Source organism: Lemur catta, chromosome 8 (assembly GCF_020740605.2).
Source record: "Lemur catta isolate mLemCat1 chromosome 8, mLemCat1.pri, whole genome shotgun sequence".
NCBI classification, from domain to species: Eukaryota; Metazoa; Chordata; class Mammalia; order Primates; family Lemuridae; genus Lemur; species Lemur catta.
In genome coordinates, this window is record NC_059135.1 from 87668932 (window position 1) to 87677570 (window position 8639).

An 8639-nucleotide genomic window follows, 5' to 3' on the forward strand; every position below is an offset into this window, starting at 1 on the left:
CCCCCGTAATATGCTGAAATAAAAAAAATTAAAAAGAAATTTAAATTAGCCAACTTTAGAATAAAATCAAGTAGCACCAATTAAAAAATAAAATTGTAATTGGGACAAATAAACTGTACTTCAAGAAGTCTGTATTTTAAAATGGAAAATAATTATTCAGGATAGAAATCTTTTAAAGACAATAAGTACTAATCTGAATTTATTAATACAACAAAAATATCTTTTAAAAAAAAGTGCAGCAAAGAATTAAGAGGTTGCATGTAACACCGCACTGTGCGTGTGCACTGCTGAAAAAAAGAGATGTGGCAACCAGAGTATTTCACAATAAGATAAGATAAAAGGCTTAAATAAATTAATCAGAATGGTTCTCAACAGGATGGGTAAGGCAGCTGTATAAGAAGAGATATACATATTTCTCCAGCAAAAGCAGATTATGCAATTCAGGGCAGCTTGTATAATGGACAGGAAAATGTGTTAATTAGATGGAAAGTGGAGAGTCTATTACAGGTGTTTGTCTGTGGGGGTGGTGGCAGGGGGCAGAATTATAAGTGAAAAATCAAAGATGAACTCCCAAGCTGGCTGGCAGAGCATTCATGGGGTGAGATAAGGGAGGTTTTTTAGCTTACTTTTAAATTTTTTTATTTTTTCTAATTAAACAAATAATACGTGAATATATTTTCCTTGCAAAAATTATTAAATTTACAAATAAAAGTCCCCTTTGAACACCTCTCAAGTCTACACAGCCAAATCTCAATACCCTTCCCAATTTACCTTTTTTTTTTTTAAATTGAAGTATAAGCTCATGTAGTGTTTGAACATCATGACAAAAAAAAAAAAAGAAAAAAAAAGAAAAGAAAAGCTTGCAGTAACAAAAACACTAACACACTTTTATTATGCAGGGGCTGTGCTGCTCAGTTTATGTACAAGGTATTAGCTCATTCAGCAAATGTGTTGTGAGCAACTACTAAGTGCCAAAGACTGGGAATACGACAACGACCTCAAGGAGATCGTAATCACCTTCAAGCTTGGCATGTTTCCTAGAATATATTGATAAGGAAAGTGAGACTCAGAAAAATTACACAACTTTCCCGAGGTTGCTGTAAGCTAAGTGGCAGTGCTGGGATTCAAATCCTGGCCTGCCGTCTTTAAAGCCTGGTCCTCCTTCCACAACTATCCAGTGTTTTTCAAACCATTTGTTTTAATTTTTATTTCTTTTATTTCTCCCCACCTCCATAAACCATTTGTTTTAAAAGCAGAAGTCTTTAAAATTTTTTAAATGAAAGTAAAATTAAATTGTTACAGTGTAGCTCAATGCAGAAAAAAAAAATGAATGCACTCTGGTTCATTGAAAGCGGCCTACTAATAAAGATGAATTTGTTTTCATCAAGAGGAGTGGATGGAATTGCTTATGTGAAATATCTCAAAGGCCCAAGTCTCCCGTTGTTAAACAGCTTTAGGGACAACTACCAAACATTAATGTTGGTTACAGATCATCAGAGCCAGTGAATTCCAATCAGAAAGTGCTGGGAATTACAGATTCCAGTCCTCTTCCTTCGACTACTTATGACCTTCTGTTGCTAATCCTAAACTCACTGGGACGCAGCAATCTGTGGTGGTTAAATCTCCCTTTGGGGACTCTGATGATGAGTCAGGTTTGAGAAGAAATTCTGATACATCCCTTTTTCCTGCTTAATTCATCTCCTTTAGGGATGCTTCTTTGCCACTTCATCCTCCACCTGCCCTCCAGTTCTGGAAACATTTGGCCAGACTTGTGTAGTAGGGACACTATATGGGATGCCCAGCATTTGTGGATTACCATCCTGAAACACCTTGCTTTCTTTCTACCCTGCTGCTTGGAGTTTTCATTTCTACCTACCCTTCAGTTACGAGCTACATAATCCTTTCGAGAATGATGCAGGTCTGGTTATTCCCAGCCCTAATCTTATCATTGCTTCCTAGTTACTGCTTTAACTTCTCATTCATTGTTGGTGAAATTTAAAATTCCCAGGTAATACCAAGACTATTTAACTCAGCATCTAGGGTCCTCTTTCTGATGGTTGTCCACGGGTCAATTGTGGACACTGAAGCACTCAGTAAAAAGGGCTCCTGTTCCAGCTGAGTAAAGAGGCAGAGTTTCTCTGTCAGATGTACCCAAGGTGTTGTCCCCTGAGCAATGCCTCCTTCCTGCTCCACCAACAAAGGCCTGACTTGTAACCCGAGAATGTCCTGTGCCCTATACTCACCTTGCCAATCAAATGGACCCCATCTCCTGCCCTCTGACCACTATCTTATTAAAAACCTCTTCCTGAACTGACTCCTCCTACCCCCAATCTAAGCCTTACCACTAATCTCTGTTGCTTTTGACCTCTATAGGGTCAACCTTAAACATGTTCCACAACTGCCCTGATCCTACCTGAATGGGTTCTTGTTAACCTGATTGAATGGGGCTCTTCCCTCAAAAAAACACATTTTTAGGAATTGATTGAAAACTATTAATTGGTGGCAAGCTTTCATATGGTTTGAAATTAGGAGAATCTGAAGTGGGAAAACCCTGACTAAACTGTCAAACGTACATACTGAGAATGTACTACGTGCAAAGTTCTGTCAGGTATTATGGAGATTCAGAAAGTGGGAGGTGTGGTTCATCTTCATCTCACTTGGGAGATAAAAGAGAACATAAGAAATTAATAGCATAAATCATACATAATAATTTAATATGACAGAACAAGAAAGCACAGGGCTGACTGCCAATGAATGATAAGAATAATAACTTCTACACAAGTTCTAGAAGGACCAAATCACTGTGAATTTTTGGCTCAGGAAACTTCCTGGAGCAGAATTTCGATATGGATTTTAAAGTATAGGGAAGGTTATAGGAACCCCTCGTATGTCAGAATGTGACAGCATTTCATATATGGTTTGAATGTGTTCCCTCCAAACTTCAAGTGTTGCCAATATGATAGTATAAGAGGTGAGCCTTTCTAAGAGGTCCAAAGGCAATCAATTTTGAGATGGGTTTATGGCCTATGAGGTGGTTTAGCACAGAACCTCTGTTCAAATAGGGACACTATCAAGTCAAGCAGATACTATCTCCTACAAATGTGACACAGAGCTGACAGATTGCAAATAAGTTGAAGTTTTGAGTTATCACAAAGAATGCGTGAGCAATTATGAATAAGCAGAAGCCATAGAGAAGCTGAGAACAAAAGATATTCATAGGAGAGTCAAGAAATCAGTAGAAATAGGAATGGCAGTAGCACAGATGGAGGGATGCTGAGTCATCACATTTACGGGATTCCTGAATCGCCAGGCAGCAAGAAGATGACTCGAATTAGTGAGTCTTCATTGGATGCTTCTAGTGCCTGAGTGAGTTCCAGTGTTCAAGAGGCCCAGTTCAACAGCTTTTCCTGATATTCCAGGAGGTCCTTGAAGTCCTTATTTCCATGAGTATCCTCACAATACCCCTACTCCCATCACCCAAATGAGCCACTGTTCTTTGTAGTGAAATGATCCCAACAATAACTCAGAATAATATTGGCTAAAATTTATTTGACACATATTATGTGCCAAGCACTGAGCTGTTAATTTTACACATTCTAGCTCATTTAATTTTCTCAACAATCCTATGAAGCAGGTACCATTATTCTAATCAATTTGTGGATGGAGAGCCCTAACTTAGAGAGAGCACCTCAACTGCCCAAGTCACACATCCTGTGGCAGTGCTAGATGTAAAGCAGATCTGTACAACTTTGGAGCTCAAGTATGTAATTGCATTTAACTTCTGTCGAGTTACTTCATTTCTTTGGGGTCATTTTGGGAGCAGATAGTAGAAGTCTACTGCTCTAAGTCATAAAATAAAAAATGTAGCAATCAGAACTAATAGGGAAAAATACCCATTATGAATATTATGTGTTATAAAATAAAATAATCATGTATCTTATTAAAACTTCATAAAAGAGAAGTTCTAGAAAGTTTCCCCAAAGCAAGACATGGTGACTGTAAATTAATTACTAATGTTAGATACATAATATATGCCACATGTCTTATTTAATAAACAGTTAAAGAAAATACATATTTCTAGTTTAATTATGACCTTTATTTCCCTAATTTTCCCCGTACAGGCATATGTTTCTTAACAATGAATCGTCCTACAAAGGGGTTTTAGAAATAAAACTTGGGTGTAGAGGAGAGATTGCTTTGCACACACACACAAAAATGAAACTGTAGAGTTTGAAGAATGTATGTATAGGAAAAAGAGACTGTGGAATATGAAGTGCAAGATTACAACTCTTATAATTATGAAATTATGACTAAAATTTGTCTCTAAAATTGGGAAATGTAGCAGAAATTTATCTATTTAAAAATGAATAAAAATGTTAAATATATGTTTGCTCCATGAGGGCATAGATTTTTGTGTTTCCTACACTCCTGGATCCTTAGAAGCTAGAACAGCCTCTGGTACTGTTGGTACTCAATAAAAATCCGTTAAATAGAATGAATAAATGACTAAATTGAAGAGACTCAGATTATTCTTTGAATTCTGTCTCGGTAATATATGAGCGAGTCATTTAGCATCTTTGGATGGAAGTCTTATTTATTTGTGGGATTTCTATTTATTTATTTAAAAGATACTGCAAGAAGATGGAATTTGTTCTGCTAGATATAAAAACTAACAGCATGGTGCTGGTTTAGGAACAGGCAATAAATCAATGGAATAGACTAGAAAATTTAGAGATAGATTGTGTGTATTAAGTATAAATATGTATATTTAGTATTCCACAAAGGTAGAATACAAAATTGATATATAAAATAAAATGAATTGGTTTATGAAACCTGGCTATTGAGTAGGAGAAAGAATAATGTTAATTCCCTCTCAAATCATATGCCAAGCTAAATTCCAGATAGATCAAGGACTTGAGCATTTTTTAATAAAAAAGCAAATTATAAAACTACTGGGAACAAAACTCACAGAAATGTTTTTGTAACCTTAGCATGGTGAAACTATTTTTAAGAGTAACACCAAACTTAAAACTATAAAGGAAACAGATTAAAATGTGAACAATTATGTACTCTGAGTGCAGGAGAAAATAAAAAGTGTTATGGAATTAAGAGGAAAAATTGGATGCATGAAGATGGTACTGCACATTAGGCTAATGATACTACTTTAAAATATTTCTTAAATTATGGAAATAATATCACATTACCAAAACCTTAGAGAAATAGTAGAAAAATACCCCCAAGTATAACATAATGACTAACATTTTAGATTATTCTTTTGCAATTTTTTTTATATTAAGATATTTCACATGCCATAAAATTCACTCCTTTAGAGCAGCAGTCCCCAACCTTTTTGGCACCAGGAACCGGTTTCATGAAAGACAATTTTCCATGGACTGGTGGGGGGAATGGTTTTGGGATGGTACAAGTGTATTACATTTACTGTGCAATCAGACCTCTCTGCTAATGATAATCTGAGCTAGCATCACCACTTCAGCTTCACCTCAGATCATCAGGCATTAGATTCTCATAAGGAGCATGCAACCTCAATCCCTTGAATGTGCAGTTTACAGTAGGGTTGGCACTCATGAGAATCTAATGTCACTGTGATCTGACAGGAGGCGCAGCTTATGCATTGATGGAAGTGATGGGGAGGGGCTGTAAATACAGATGAAGGTTGGCTTGCTCACCCACCACTCACCTCCTGCTGTGTGGCCTGGTTCCTAACAGGCCATGGACTGGTACCAGTTTGCAGCCCAGGGGTTGGAGAGAGCAGCTTTAGAGTGTACGGTTCAGTGGATTTTAGTATATTCACAAAGACATGTAATCATCACCACAGTTTAATTCCAAAATATTTCCACCGCCACCCCAGAAAAAATGAGCATTAGCAGTTATTGTTCATTCCCTCTCTCTCAGCCCCCAAGTCTCCTTTCTATATCTATGTGTCATAGGGATGTTTTATTTTTTTTTATTTTTTATTTTTTGAGACAGAGTCTCACTTTGTTGCCCAGGCTAGAGTGTCGTAACGTCAGCCTAGCTCACAGCAACCTCAAACTGCTGGGCTCAAGCAATCCTCCTGCCTCAGCCTCTCAAGTAGCTGGGACTACAGGCATGTGCCACCATGTCTGGCTAATTTTTTCTGTATATTTTTAGTTGTCTAGAAAATTTCTTTCTATTTTTAGTAGAGATAGGGTCTCGCTCTTGCTCAGGCTGGTCTCGAACTCCTGATCTCAAATGATCCACCCGGCTCGGCCTCCCAGAGAACTAGGATTACAGGCGTGAGCCATCATGCCCTGCCATAGGCATGTTTTAAACACAGTTGAATCCTAGGAGCCTTCCTTGGTTCATTTAACATTCTATCAGCTTTCCATAAATGAATAAACAGTCTTCAAATTTTTGTATACAGAAATCATTTATAAAATGTTTGCAGAAGGCAAACAATGAAAGAAAGAAAAAAATACCAGAAAGAAATAAGGATAATCCAGGATACTAATTAAAAGATGAAAATATAAATTATTTATTAGCAAGTATACAACACAGGTCAAGAAGTGAATAGTTGGCTGGGCCCAGTGGCTCACGCCTGTAATCGTAGCGCTCTGGGAGGCCGAGGCGGGAGGATTGCTTGAGGTCAGGAGTTTGAGACCAGCCTGAGCAAGAGCGAGACCCCCATCTCTACTAAAAATAGAAACAAATTATCTAGACAACTAAAAATATATAGAAAAAAAATTAGCTGGGCATGGTGGTGCATGGCTGTAGTCCCAGCTGCTTGGGAGGCTGAGGCAGGAGGATCACTTGAGCCCTGGAGTTTAAGGTTGCCGTGAGCTAGGCTGACGCAACGGAACTCTAGCCCGGGCAACAGAGCCAGACTCCGTCTCAAAAAAAAAAAAAAAAAAAAAAAAATAGTGAATAGTCACTTGGTCAGATTATTAAAGAGGGACATTTTCTTGGGTCCCATGGTTTTCCTATTGCGTTATCTTTAAAAAATTTTTTTAGCAAAGCAGTGTGTGTATCATTTACAAAAAAGTCAACAATGAGGAAGAGCTTGTTGTAAAAGGTAAGAATGCTTTACTGCTGCACCTCCCACCCCACCCCTTTGCCTTCCACCCAAACCCCAGGCCAAGTCTAACTTTTTAACAGCTACAGTTTTTTTGTTTTTTTTTTTTAATTTTCTGGGTGGTTACTTCCCTATCTCTAAATAATACAGTCATATCGCCACTTCTTTATTTATCAGACTGACTTTATCTGTGGATTTCCTTCCTATTCTGATAGCTGAGAACATAGTTCACGCTCACCCTCCTCCCTCCCAATATGGACATCTCATTATTTTTAGTTCCTCTATTGTAATTTTACATGACTGACTTACTTTAGTTCCTCTTTGAAACTTTCTTAATATATGAACTTTCTTTCCTGTTCTGTTAACTATAACCTGTATCTCTCAGCTCCCCACTTTCTATGGGTCCTCTCCTCTTCTACTTCCAAAATGCTCTCACTGATGTTTTCTTTAAGATTTCAATAAAAGATGTGAAAATGTTCAAATGATTAGCTGGATGGAATAAAGAGTTTCAACAATGACGTTTTTAAAAACATTGTGAAATTGTTCATGCACACAGGCGAGAACTGAAACTAATACGGAACACACATCGTCTACCACTTAGCTTATTCAAATTTTACCGTCATAACATATTTGTTCTCGTTTTAAAAGACAAAGCATGGCTGATCCATTGAAAGCCCACGTACTACTGACTGACTCTACCTGTCTTCTACCTCAGTGTTTATATTATATCAAAACCTCTCTCAATAACTCAGTATTTATCATTCAACTGCATGATCTTATATTTTTGACACATACTTTGGCATCCATAAACATACATTAACAATGACATTTTCAAACGTAAAATGGAAGCTACTGGGAATTAGGAAGCACTAATATTTCTAAATTCTCAGATTTTTTTGTAAATATTACTGCAAAGCAAGGAAAAAGTTACCAGAGCATGACTCACAAGGCACAAAGTATACTGTAAAAGGGCAAAAAAGAATAACTTGGTGGCGTAAGAGGAATTATGAAATACATCAAAGGAGGGAATTGGGGAGATTATTTTTAATTTTGCACCAAGGCAGATTTTAGATTGGGCCATCCATGCACAAAAGAGAAGGGCTGAAACTGAGGAGGACGCTACCCAGCAGGGTCTCCTCACCATACATGGGGTGGGTAGAGAGAATAAGGGAGTGTGAGGCAAGGCTGATCCTTATGATGAAGTGTCAGTACCGAGCACACTGCAGAGAAATGGAATTTAAGGATGAAGGGACCAGTATTTGTGGACTGACCCCACTTTCAGCTTATGCAGAATTTATAGCTAGAATCTCTAATAGAAGCAGCATAGCTCCAAACATTTAAACTTGAGCACATTCTGGAGAAGCAGGAGCAAGAGCCACAAAAGACAGCACAAAGTTAAAAGAATGGGAGGCAAAGGCAAGCTCAATGGCATGAAGATACAAATCTAAAGACATTAATTTTTCTTCATTATGAAATAGACTTTAAATTTTTACAAGAATATTTTTTAAAGTCACTCGTAATTCCCATAAGACTGTGTAGCAATTTTTGCTTTCTTCATATTCTTTCCCAATTTTGTCCCCCCCCACAC